We start from the raw sequence: 14279 nt of genomic DNA on the forward strand, positions 1-14279 counted from the left end.
GAGGAAATGGGAAACTGATTAGAAACGATAAGTAGAGAAAAAGGGGAACGTGTGATTCCAAGGTTTAGAACAGTATTTGTAAAGTTATAGTCCCACAACTTCTCGCATAAACAGGATCTAAGAGAGTCATTTTAAAAAGAAGAGCAAACTTCCAAGTTCCACTGAAAGACACCAGCATCTCTGTGGAGTGAATTGGGGAAAGAGAATGAAGAGGTCTGTTCAACTTTTAGACACACAAAATGTGAATTGAATTGCATGAGTGACACCAACAATGTGAAGATCTTTAGCAGAAGCTCTTTTTTCTCTTTTTGGCCTATGGTATTTAATCCTTCTATCATCATTATCGTCCTTTCTCTAATTTAATGTCTCTGAACCTTTATTCAAAAATCCACTATGTATGTGTAACATGTTTGTGAGATTATTACTAGACCCTCTAGGAGGTTTCATTAACCCGGTTTTCTCTTATTATAGCAATACCACACTATCTTGATAGTTCAGGTAAGTCCTCCACCGTTTTTTTCCAAGTTGTCTTAGCTCTTTTGGGTTCTTTAAATTTCCGGACACATTTTGGAATCCGCTAGTTCATTTCTACTGAAAAAAAAATAAATAAATAAAATCATGCTGGGATTTTGATTGGAATTGCATTAAACCTCTGATCCTCAAGGGCAGAACCAATATCTTAACAGTATTGAGCCTGCTGATCCATGAACACAGTATATCACTTCATTTATTTAGCTCTTTAATTTATCTCAGCATCACGGCCTGCTTTTCAGTGTATAGATCTTACACATCTTTTCTCAGATTTAGTCTGAAGGATTTCATGTTTTGATGTGCTATAAAAAATATTGCTTGGTAAATATCCATTTCCAATTATTTCTTTGCCAGTGTGTAAAGAAATAAATATTGCTTATGTGTTTGGCTTGTGTCTTGCAAACTTTCCAAACTCACTTATTAGTAAGTAATTTATTATTATTAGTTTTAGTGGCTTTTTGTGATTTCAGGAGATTTTCCACACAGGTGATCACGTCACCTGCAGATACAGATAGTTTTAAATCTTATTTTCTAATAAGCGTGCATTTTATATATTTCAACTTGCCTTATTGCACTGACTAGACTCCAAAAAAATGCTGAAAAGCAGTGAGAAAAAAGTCATCAGGTGGGATGGTAAATACAGCCCTTGTTCTTCCATTTTGACCTGAAGCACCCAGTGTGAGCATTTTCTCATTTGATTTTTGTGAGGACTTTTTGTTTCCTTTTTTTACTTTATTTTTTAAAAATACACTTTATCTTTTAGGCAGTTTCAGGTTCACAGAAAAATTGAGGGAAAGGTGCAGAGAGTCCTTCTATATGCCGCCTTCCCTTCCCCCACGTGCACAGCCTCCCCCACTAACAACACTCCTGCCCAGAAGGAGTATTTGCAATAATTGAAGAACCTACGTTGACATATTGTCACCCAGAGTCCACAGGTTACATGAGGGCTCCGTCTTGGTGCTGGTTCTATGGGTTTGAACAAATATGTCATGACATGTATCCACCGTGATAGCATCGTACAGAGCAGTTGCACTAAAATCCTAAAAATCTCCGTGTTTCACCTCATCATCTCTCCCTCTTCCCAACACCTGGGAACCACGGATATTTTCACTCCCTAGTCTGGCCTTTTTCGGAACGTCCTTTAGTTGGAAGCTTACAGTATTTAGTCTTTTCCGATGGGCCTCTTTTGTGTAGCCGTGCATTTTTTAAGTTCCTACGTGTCTTTTCATGGCTTGACAGCTCACTTCCTTTCAGTGCTAAAGAATATTCCATTGTTTGGATGTATCACACTCACCTAGTGAAGAACATTTTGGTTTCTTCGTTGCCTCCAAGTTTGAGCAATTATGAATAAAGCTGGAATAAAATGAGCAATTATGATTAAAGCTTCTATAAATGTCCATGTGCAGGTTTTTCTGTGAACACAAGTTTTCAACTCCTTTGGATAAATACCGAAGAGTGCAATTGCTGGATCACATATTAAGAGGATATCTCGTGCCCATCAATGATACACTGGATACACAAAATGTGGCATGTATATACCACGGAATACTATGCAACCATAAAGAAGAATGGGTTCCTGTCCTTTACAGGGACATGGATGAAGCTGGAAGCCATCATTCTCAGCAAACTAAAAGAGGAACAGAAAACCAAACACCACATGTTCTCACTCATAAGTGGGAGTTGAACAATGAGATCACATGGACACGGGGAGGGGAACGACACACACGGGGGCCTGTTGGGGGGTGGGGACAAGAGGAGGGAGAGCATTAGGACAAATACTTCATGCAAGCAGGGCTTAAACCCTAGATGATGGGTGGACAGGTGCAGAAAACCACCATGGCACATGTATACCTATGTAACAGACCTGCACATGTATCCAAGAACTTAAAGTAAAATTTAAAAATAAAAAATAGGGAGTAGAGTTTGGTAAGACAATGTGATAATTTTACAAACACAAAACATGTCATACCCACTTCCCCACCTCCCTCAAGTGCTTTCAACAGCATCCTATTGCTGTTATTAAGAGAATAAAGCATCTACCATCATCTCCCAGCCCCTGCCTGCCTTCCTTCATTCTTGTCTTGTGCCACTTTCTCCGGTGTTTACTTCCTTGAACGTGCCTGTTTCCTGCTGCAAGAGGCATTCTGCACGCACCCCCATCTCTGTTTAGACCGTGCTGTCCCTACACTCCACCCCCCTCAACAATCAACCTCTACTTCTCTCCAGACTGCAAGGGGATCATACCTTCCAGAATGCATCGGTTTTCTACCTCTCATCCCAAGATACGCCAGATTTTTTTACAGCATAAATTTAGAGAATCCCGCTTCCCTTTCTTTGGTGCGCTTCTCTCAATTCTTCATCAGAAACCCATTAGAGTGATTGTCACATTAGTGCCCATTCTCCCCATCAGGCCGCAGGTTCGTGAGAGCAGGGGCCACGGTCATGTTGGTGAACCACGGTATTCTCAGTGACTATCCATGTGCTTAGAAAGTATTTGCTGAATGAGTAAATGGGTCTGCAGTTCCAACCGAAGCTAGAAGCTTGACTTTGGAAGAATGAAAGTAGATAACATCTCCAAAGCAGACCCCATAGCATGAGAAAAGAAGGGAAGAAGGGAAGAATGGAGGCAGAGCTGAAGGATGAATATCGGCACAGGAGTAGGTGAGAGTTCCAGAAATGCTGGGTTTTCACGTGTTTTTATTTACCTCCTATCTGTGTTTCCATCTCTGTGTAGCGTGACTCTCACATCCCTCTCAATTTCTACATTTCTTTACTGACAGGGACAGAGGTGGTGCATTGGACACACTACTAACCAGCATACTCTCTCGGACTTGCAAGAAAATGTAGAGAAAACAATGTAGAAATGATATCTCAGAAGAAAAAAATATCAAAAATATGAGAATAAATGTGGGAAAACAAAATCAATGTTGAAAGACAACTTCTCAACATATTTAGGTATCTCTGGGACCTAAAATGTCATCAGGACTCCCCACACTTCTTTTTCTTTACATTGCTCTGTGTGTGTGTGTGTGTGTGTGTGTGTGTGTGTGTGTGTGTGTGTGTGTATTCAACAGAAATCTACAAAAAAAAAAAAAAAAAGGAATGCTATTGCTAGAATAATGCTACTACAGGGGAGAAAAATGTAATCTTTTCTTCCACCCATCTTAGCTTCATTGGCTGGGGTTCCTATAACAAAAGACAGATGAACCCCCAAAAAAGCAAACGGAGGCTTATTAGCATGTGTATTTCATATATACATGGGAGATACACAGGGAATGAGGGAATCTCAAAGAGACAGCTCAGACCTTTCTTTTATATAACATCTTCAACAAGGATAATAATGTTTATAGAAGTGCCAAGACAAAGTAAAAGGACTTTGGGTCATTGGGGGCAACAAATTGTGGGAAGGCCAATAAATGATAGATTTTTGTGTAAACTCCTCTGGTGCTGTTTCCTGAATGATAAGAGTCTGAAGTTGTGTACAGAGATTGACCTGCGTCCTTTCTGGCAGAGAGGGGAGAAAGGGCACCTTTGTCTTTGTATAATATGATTATGTTGTATGCTTTTCAGAAAATAGAGGGAAGGCCAGAGTGCTTCTTAATTGCCTTCAGCTCAAAATATTTTAGCATGGCGTGTTGTATTCTCTGCACTGTTCCTGCTGCAGATATCTCCAAAGGCATCAGTCGCATCCACAGCACTACTTGTGGGGAAATATTGAGCAGAACTGGAACCAAATGTATAATTCAGCCCCACAGAGTCTCTGAGCCACAGGACAGAGTGAACTGCCCGGGAGTCAAAGCAGACACTGAACAGCTGACATTCTAAGAGTCTCCTTCCAGTAGATCGGCACAGAAACTCAAGTTCTTTTCACAGATTTGTCTGTGTTTCTTTTGTGGAAAAAAACATAACCCTGTAGCTAAAATGTCTACTTCACAGTGCACGAAAACATCTAGAGCCTTAGCCAGAAGCAGCACAGACCCAGGCAGCCTGGTAATGTCTGGCGGGGGCAGCCCACAAAATCCATCAGCATGTGGCCCTGCGAGCCGCCACCAGTAACATATGTTTACATGCTAATGATTGTCAGGCTCATTTAGAACAAATTTGCATCCATCAAAGTCAAACAGCGAGCAGAGCAGCACATTTTCCTGTGTGTCAGTGGCCCCTGAGATACCAGGGAGAACTTGAATTGCCTGACCCCTTCAACTTCCAAGCATCCCAGAGGGAAAATGCAGACCCCAGGAAAGGACTGTGCTGGAAACCATTTGTTCTTACAGATGTCCGGAGTAGTCTTGTGACTGACCCAAAGACTCCCCTCTGAGGGTGGGGGAGACCTAGGTTAGGGGAGGGTGAACCGTGCTGCCTTCTAAGACCTTCCTTCTAAGGGAGGGTGGGGGAAACCCAGAATAGGTGGAGGTGAGCCATGCTGGCAGGACCTTCCTTCTAAGGGAGGGTGGGGAGACCTAGGGTACGTGGAGGTGAGCCATGCCAGCAAGACCTTCCTGCTAAGGGAAGGTGGGGAGACCTAGGGTAGGTGGAGGTGAGCCATACTGGCAGGACCTTCCTTCTAAGGGAGGGTGGGGGAGACCTAGAATAGGTGGAGGTGAGCCATGCTGGCAGGACCTTCCTTCTAAGGGAGGGTGGGGAGACCTAGGGTACATGGAGGTGAGCCATGCCAGCAAGACCTTCCTGCTAAGGGAAGGTGGGGAGACCTAGGGTAGGTGGAGGTGAGCCATACTGGCAGGACCTTCCTTCTAAGGGAGGGTGGGGGAGAACTAGAATAGGTGGAGGTGAGCCATGCTGGCAGGAGCTTCCCTCTAAGGGAGGGTGGGGGAGACCTAGAATAAGTGGAGGTGAGCCATGCTGGCAGGAGCTTCCCTCTAAGGGAGGGTGGGGGAGACCTAGGGTAGGTGGAGGTGAGCCGTGCGGGTAGGATCTTCCTTCTAAGGGAGGATGAAGTGTGCTTTGCTAGACTCTACACTTGAGTCTCAGCTTGGCCGACCCAGATGGGAGCAACTCACTTCTATCCTTTGATTCTGGGTGTCCTCATCTGTCATGGAAGGTTTGGTTAAATGAGCTTAAAGTCACTCCAGTTGCAAAGCTGTGTGACTTGTAGATACATGCCAGTGCGAATGACTCACTTCACTTTTACAAGTTGCACAGATAGCCAGGCGTCCCCTTGTATCAGTCAGGAGGTCCCAGAAGACTTTGTCACAGGCAAAGAGGTGATTAAAAGGAGTCACTGACGGGATTCTTTGGAGATCGGTGGGCAGGGCCCAAGGGAAGTGAGAATAGCTCTCCCCAGATCATGGGCAAGGGATGCCTGGGGAGGGGCTGCTAACGTGGACAGGCATGAGTAAGAGAGGACTGAGGACAGTTCCTCTCCCTCCTCCACCTTCTACCTGCTGCCAGCAATGAATCCAACCAGCAGCCCTAGGCCAGGCCAGGCTCCCAGAGTCAGAGCCAGGAAGAAGTCAGGCACATAGAGAAGCCACTGGTCCCCACCAACACCAAGGATGCAGTAAGAATTTTGATGGAAATATTTAAAAACTCATTCAACAACTTCCTATCTCCCCAACCAGCCTCTACATATGATTCCACCTTTTCCAACTCCTGAGCCATCTGCAGGGATGTCACAGGGGTGGGGCTGCCTGCTCTGCCCAGGGCTCGGGACCCTCCAACCTTCAGAGGTCTGGAGTCCCCTCTCCCCTCCCTGGCAGCAATTGTCTTCTCTGCTGTCAAATTATCACTTCCATCCTCCCACAACACATGAGAATTTAAGACAGGATTTTGGTGGGGACACAGCTAAACCATATCAAAGGGGGGGGGCCCCCTCATGGGGCTCTGGCATGAGCTTGGGTGACACAGGTTATAAGACCCCATCTGCTTCAGGTTTAATTGCATACCCCAAGATTCCCAGGTTGTAGTCCTAACCAAGGACCTCAGAATGTGTCTGTATGTGGAGATAGGCCTTTTAAAGAGGTGATTAAGGTAACGAAGTCATTAGAACTGATGCCCTTGTAAGAAGAAGAGATCAGGACACAGACATCTATAGAGGGACAACCGCACGAGGACACAAGAGAAGATGCCATCTGACAGTCAAGGAGAGATGCCTTAGGAGGAGCCAGTCCTGAACTCACCTTGACCTTGGACCTCCAGACTCCAGAACTATGAGAAATACATCTCTGTCTTTTCACAAAACTGCCTGTGGCAGCCCAACCAGAGCCATGCGCCATCTTTGGTTCTCAGAAATTCCACTTGTTTTTATACTCCTGGATTTTAGGAGGCCCCTGGATGACCAGCATGTGGCTAAAGTTAGAGAAGGAGTTACCTGTGTAAGAGAGCCCCACACATCTCTGAGCGGACACCATACAGCCCATGAGATATTGGGTGTAGTATCATCCTCTCTTCCCTAGGATATTAAGAACAATATCACAGGAGAGGTGTACAGCCACAGCCCCTGCGTTACTGGGAGCAATAGCATCTTCTCCCCCTCTCAATATAAGGAACAATATCCCAGGGTGGGGGTACATCCCCTGTGATATTGGGCGTAATGTCATCGTCTCTCAATGCGGATATTAAGTATAGTGTCACAGGGGGTGTATACCTTCTTCGCTATCGGGAATAATATCCTCTCCCCTCAGGACTGCATGCAAAATATCGAAGGGGTTTTACAACTCGTGCGATATGGGCAGCAATATCATCCTCTCCCCACCTAGATGTTAGGAACTCTATCACAGGCGGCCGTACATTTCTTGCGATATTGGGAGTCATATCATCCTCTCCCATCATGGATATTAAGAACAATATTACAATGGAGGTGTACACCCACGGCCATATTGAGAGTATTATGCTCTCCCCTTCGGGATATTAGGAACAATATCGCAGGAGGTGTGTACAACCCCTGCGATATTGAGAGTAATATCATCCTCTCCCCCTGAATATAAGAAACAATATCACAGGAGGATGTACACCCCCTGTGATATTGGGAGTCATATCATTTTCTCTCCCTCTGGATATTCGGAACAATATCACAGTGGGTGTGTACACCCTCTGCGATTTTGCCACTAGTATCATCGTCTCCCTCCCAGGATATAGGGAACCATATCACAAGGAGGTGTACACCCCCTGCGATATTGGGAGTGATATCGTCCTCTCCCTCCCTGGATATTAGGAACAATATCACTAGGGAGTGTACACCTCCTGCAATATGGAGACTAATATCACCCTCTCGCCCCCTGGATATTAGGAACCATATCATAGGGGTGGTGTACACCCCCTGTGAAATCAGAAGAAATATCATCCTCTCCACCTTTGGATGTTAGGGACAATATCACGGGGGAGGTCTATGCCCCCTGTGATATTGGGAGTCGTATCATCCTCTCCCACCCAGGATATAAGGAACAAGATGACCGAAGTGATGTACACCCACTGCCATAGTTTCAATAATGTCATCCTCTACCCCCTGGCTGTTAGGAATCACATCATAGAGGGGTGTACACTTTCTTCGATATTGGGAGTGATATCATCCTCTCCCCGCAGGATATCAGGAACAAGTCTATTATTAATATTAATAAATATAAGAAAATTAAGAGTAATCATCGATATTAATAATCACAGTAAAGATAGTAAAATACTAGTTAAAAATGTTAATGATTAGCATTAATCAATAGTAATATCACTATTAATAAAATAATATCAGCAATTAATGTTACTTAATTCAATACTAAGTGATGCTGGTAATAAGAATTAACATTAACAATTATTTTAAGCATGCATAATCGTATATTTAAAATAATTATCCATAATAATGGTATCCTATCAATAGTATCATTGATAATTGTTAATATCGATCATAGATGTTTAATAATTAATCATATTACTCCTAATACCGCAGGGGGTGTACAACTACACCTGTGATGTTGTTCCTAATATCCAGGGACAGAGAGCATGGGATGTTTTTCCTAATTATCAAGGAGGGGAGAGTGTAATATTACTCCCAATATGGCAGGGTGTGTACATCCCCCCCAAGGCATTGTTCTTGCCATTCAAAACGAGAGAGAATGACATGACCCCAGATATCGAAGAAAGTGCAAACCCACGTATGATATTCTTTCTAATATCCAGAAAGGAAGAAGAGGATAGTAATCCTCATATGGCAGGAGGGGTACACTCACTCTGATATTTTTCCAAATATGCCGGGGGGAAAGAGGATAATTGCATTCTCAATATCGCACCAAGGGTTATACACCCCGTGTGAGATGGTCCTTCATGTTTCAAGGCGGGAGGGATGATATTATGACATATATGGCAGAAAGCGTACACTCCCCAGGGATATTGTTCCCATGATCCTGGAGGGAAGGGGATGATATTACTTTAAATATTACAGAAGGTGTACACGCCCCCAGTGATATTGTTTCTAATTTCCACGTGGGAGAGGAAGATATGACACCCAATAATGCAGGGAGTAGAAACAATCCTGGGATATTCTTCTTAACGTTCAGGGAGGAAGAGGATGATATTACTCCCAATACAGACGGGTGTACACCCTCTGACGGTGTACACACTGAGGGTATACAACCATCTGTGAAAGAGTTCATAATTTCCAGAGGGGGAGATGATATTACTCACAATATCATAAACAGGCTGTGAGTCCACTATGGCCCCTAACAGCCAGCGGGAGGAGAAGGGGTGGCTATTAGTCCCCACCTTGTGGGGGGTGCCTCACCCCCCTGCGAGGTGACTCCTAATAGCCAGAGGGGGAGAGGGGGTGGTGATTAGTCCCCATCTCGCGGGGGGTGCCTCACTGCCCTGCGATGTGGCTCTTAATATCCGGGGGGGAGAGGGGGTGGCTGTTAGTCCTCACATGGTGGGGGCGGTCCTAAAATAAAATACATGTTAACTATTTAAAGGTGTGAATTTTTTTACATATAGAAAAATGTGTGTTTAGCGTACAAATGTGTGCATTTATGTCAAATACATGAAAACACATAATCCAGGTGTTTCGGTTCATACCACTGTAGAGACTTTTCGGTTTCTTTTCATACAACTGCCCAACTGGGGCCCAGAACCAACACCCACCAGCTGTGTCACTGCATCTGTTGTTTTACTGTCACACACCGGCCCTACCCCACAAAAAAAAAAGGAAAAAAAAAGCCATGGCACGTAATTAAAAACTAATTTTACAACATTATTAGAGATGACCTGTGGTCGTCTTTGAAGAGATTGCAGCATGTGAAGAATTTCAAATACAACTATGTTCTGGGTCTCCTGATCTAAGGACCTGTCCACACTGGTGGCTTTAGCAGTGCTTCATGCAAACTTCCAGAAGGCATGTGTGTCATGTCTAAGAGCAAACTAGAGTTCACGCCTCAGCACTGTGTGCCTCCTCTTTCTTCCGTCCCACAGGCACCGTCTTCTCCCAGGGAGCTGGTGCTGTGCTCTGAGGCTCTGTCCCACCAGTCCCTGCCAAGTCCCTGGTGCCATTGTGGAGAACCAGTCTCCGTCTGTCAAAGTGTGTTGTGCAGAAAACAACTCATCCAAATCTGTTTAAAAACCACACATTTGCGACGCCTATAGGCCTCAGAAGGTGGAGGCAGACAGGTAAAGGCAGCTGCCATGGGGGCTGAAGATCAAGCCGGTCTGTCTGGCGACTGATGGGCACTGTCGGCAGTGAGCCACTGTACATTTAGCGAGGCTGTCTGGCCTCTCACCTCTGCCAAGCCTCCACCCATCGAGTCTGGCCTGGATTCTCACACGCCTGTACAGCCTTCATCTGGTTCATAACTCAGCTCACAAAGGGCCCCATACAAAGGCCCCCGTACCGCGGCAAGGATGGCGGTAGTCACGCCTGTGGCCGTTTATCCTCTCTGCATCTAGCTCCTCTTCCTGAGGCAACAGCACCTCTGAAGTCACAGTCTGGCCTCCCAACTCTCCCCCGTCCAGGGCTTCTTGGCATGTTGCTCTGCTGCACACACCTCAGCAAATACTGCTGATTAGCCAGAATCACCCAGAAATCTCTTCACCTCGATTCTGACTGCTTTTATAATTTGTAATATTTGTACTTCTGGTGTGATTTGAGGAACAACAAATTTTAAAATTAGAGAAGATGTGGTTTTTATTCTCTCCTTTCTACTTGCAACCTTGAAAATTCAAGTAGCAGCAAGGGTTTGTTGAAAGTAACTTCCACCAAATAGAACCTATTACAAATGTACTACAGAGTGTCAAATAACCACATAGATGTAAAATAGACACGCAGACACAGATATCAAATCCAATGGTTAAACCAAACTGAGAAATGCTTGCCAGTTTGATAGGACTTCTGAAACTTGACAAAAATGTTGGCTAAGGGATACAAGATGCTATGAGATGAGTGAAATGTTTGGCCTAGAACCACAGGCTCTCTCCTCTTTACAGCAGAAAATCCATAAGGAAGTCAAATCTAAAAGAACCAGGTACCATTGAACGGCATAATCAGTCGTCCTTCCCATCCCTGGGCCAGCTGCGGTGAGTAGAGCCAGTCGTTCACCAACATCCATCATCCATCCTCCAGGCCATGGCTACACTTTACTCCCAGGCTCCCTGCCATTATGTAGATTAGGTAAATCATGGCCACTCTCGCCTTAATCCTACCCCCGCCAGCGTGGCAATCACTCAGTCCCAACCACAGCAAGGACAGCCGTGTCCGTGGGAACACAGAGCAGGGGTCTGAAAGGAACCTGGATCTCTGAATACCTCATGGAGCAGTCACCAGCCTGGAACATCCTCCCTGACAGGTTTGCAAGAGAGAAAAACTCCTTGGTTCCTCAAGCTACAATACTGCAGAGTCTCAGGTCACAGCATCCTTACCTACCCTCGTCAGGAACCGTTCATGCTCATCAAGATATGAGAACAAAACTGGAGTGGCACAGTCACACACACCCAGAACGCAGACCACCTGCTGCTCACATTCATCGTATTAACACCAAAAAGCCACCGTGGTGGATATCCTGGATGTGGACACTCGGCAGCTTTTTGCTGGAGATGCGCTTTGTGCATTTATCGCATGACCATCTTGGCATCAGGAGCTGCTGCGCAGATGGCAGCTGTGCACGTCACAGGGAGTCTCACTCGCTGGACTCTCAGCCAGCTCCCACTATCAGTGCCCGCAGAGTCCTCTCCTCTGGGAGAACGTGCTTAGACGCCACAGTGTCCTGTGGATCCACACAACCGCGCTGTCCTCCCTGGCCACTGTGCCTCTCCACTGTGTCCACACAGGCCTCCCTGTCGTCTGTGCTTATCGCGGCTCCAATAGTCCTCCCTGTCTACCTGTTGGGGCTCGGATAGGCCTCCTTGTCCGCCTGCGAGGCCCGTGCACTGCAAGATTACACCATTCCAAGGCTGCTCGATGAGGCTTCACACAGGGACATTGTATTTCATTCACTGCTAGGTTCTACACTGATTTTTATGACCCCAGGGAAGGACTAAGACTTAAATAGAACAGGGGCTAGGTGATACAAACCGCCGCTGTAATCAGCACATAACAAGACCAGGCCACAGGAAGGAAGAAGCAGCCCTCGGCCACAGCCTGTTACACAAGTCGCTGACATCTCTGTCCAACATGGATAAAAAGATCTTCTTTCCTCCGAAGTCTAAAGCAACATATCCCCCCATCTGACAGTAATTCTGTTGTACATTTAACTTCATCTTGCTCTTCTAAGTGACTGTTCACGGTCTTAACACCTGTACAAGAATTTCTCAGTTGCTGAACCACTGTTAGTTATTCAGCAGATAAAATGGCAGCAGATTATACCCCAGGAAGAAACACACCCAGTCACGGGCGCAGAACGGGACATCAACACAAACCGTTTCCCAGAAAAAAACGCATCTCTGCTTTAGGATGTACCATCCCCGGTCTCCATGAGCTCCGCGTTGCCATACTTGTGCGCTGTCCGGGACCCCGTGGAACCCTGTGGTCGCTCCATCTGTATGGAGTGCTCTGAGGTGTACGTGGTTACGTCAGGAGGTGCAGAATGATTTTCTGTAAAGAAGCACATCATGAGTGTTTCTGGTGGTTGTGGCATTTGCTCTGCAGGTTGAGCAAGCCATAACTTAGGAAGAGACCGGAGCGCGGGCGCTCACCCTGGGGGTGCCGTGAGAAGCCAAAGCCGATCTCAGCCATGTCTGCCACACACATCCGGCACAAAGGGGGACCCCAGCATAACTCATGTTGCCGAAAATGGAGCAGAGTTCGGTGAAACCTCAATTTCCTAACAGGAGCCACGTCAGCGGCATTTTAACTAGAATAACGTTAGACCGGCAATGGCAGGGCGCCAGGAAGCGTGTGTGTGTTCATGGAAGGGTCCCGTTTCCTGTCGGCCACCGTCCACACAGCCCAGGGCTTTACTCGCGCTTTGGAGCCCAGGGCCTGGAATTGGAAACCCAGCTCTGGAAACTTCTGGGGATTTGGGGATGTCCCTTAAGCTCTCCGTGCCTCAGTTTCTTCATCAAATGGGAACAGTAATGGCTATGACCATGTAGGGTCCGGGGTGGGGGTTGGCCAGTGTAACTATGTTGTGACTGGACTCCTTAGAACACTCACGCACACGCACGATCACAGATGCTAAGTTCTCGTTCACAGGCTTCTGATTATCTCAGAAGGTCAAATGCATATCTGACTTTTTAATTCTCTTGTTTTGCCACACAAAATATTTCTCCTCTTCAAGTTTCATTATTTTGTCATGGCTTTTCCAAAAGACTCCCAAACTTATAGAAAATTTCCAGATAGTCTAGGAGGATTATCTTTGTGCCCAATTAGAAATTACCGGAACGCGATCACCCGAGAGTTACATTTGGGTCACACTGAGTCCTGACGTACATGAGTTAGGAGCCCCTCATAGTTTGGATAAATTAATTCTTTGTACTAAAACTTCCTCCAGTATTGAAAGGGTAAACCCACAAAGGGAGGCCCAAGTGCAGTGATTCATTTATTCAAAAGTACGTGTTTTCCTTGGTAAGATTCTGTGTATTTTCTTAAAATTGAATGAAATCCGAGGATACAAATGCTTCCACCAAGAGGCAGAGGTGGTGTCTGGCCTCCCCGTTCACGTCTGGCAGAGCCACTATCCTGCGATCCAATATACACATGGAATTTTATTATGGAAAAATATGTAGCAGTCACACATTTCTGTTCAATGTTTAGCCTACTGTGATTTCAGGTAGGGTTATTAATTCACATAAACGAGTGTATATGTTCCTGAAACTGTCAAACTGAAGTTTAATACTGCTGTGCATTTGAGTACTACTTTGCAAACTTTTAGAGAGTATTTCTGTTTTCTCCTTTATACTCACAACAGTTGAGAGAGAAAAATTATTTTTTTCAATTTTTTTTCCCTCACTCAAAGCCTAAAGCAGGACAAGGGACTTCAAGATCCCAGCAGCAGTTATTGGGAAAAGTGAGACAGACCCAGCTCTCCTGACAGCAAACTCCTGTTCCAGACAGAAAACAGCTGACGCTTTCAGTGTCAGTGAGCACCGAAGGGGCTGGGACCCAAGTCAATCCGAAACGCCTCTGGGTGTCAAGGAGTCAGTGATCTAGAAGTGAACATTCTGGGGTTCTGGGGTGTCTGTCGGCTGTCTGATCACACGTCACGTCTACCTGCTTCCCACTGACGGTTTTGCAGAGATCAGGCTTTCCTGTGGTAGCTGGTGCCGGGAGGGTCTGAGCCTGTGGCTCGTGCTCTGTTATCGGCGACTTGGTTCACAGTCATCTC

At 45.6% G+C, this 14279-nt stretch overlaps 1 long non-coding RNA gene across 1 annotated transcript; it reads right to left on the reverse strand.

Annotated features, from left to right (window-relative positions):
• Nucleotides 1-301: 301 nt before the first annotated feature.
• On the reverse strand, nucleotides 302-3579 carry LOC112424390 (uncharacterized). The gene is made up of 3 exons (XR_011619155.1): nucleotides 3237-3579; nucleotides 1826-1884; nucleotides 302-591 (listed from the first exon to the last, which is right to left on the reverse strand). It is a non-coding gene; the product is annotated as an uncharacterized lncRNA (long non-coding RNA).
• Nucleotides 3580-14279: the final 10700 nt, after the last annotated feature.

The sequence above is a fragment of the Macaca nemestrina genome, unplaced genomic scaffold (genome assembly GCF_043159975.1).
Source record: "Macaca nemestrina isolate mMacNem1 unplaced genomic scaffold, mMacNem.hap1 Scaffold_68, whole genome shotgun sequence".
Taxonomy (NCBI): domain Eukaryota; kingdom Metazoa; phylum Chordata; class Mammalia; order Primates; family Cercopithecidae; genus Macaca; species Macaca nemestrina.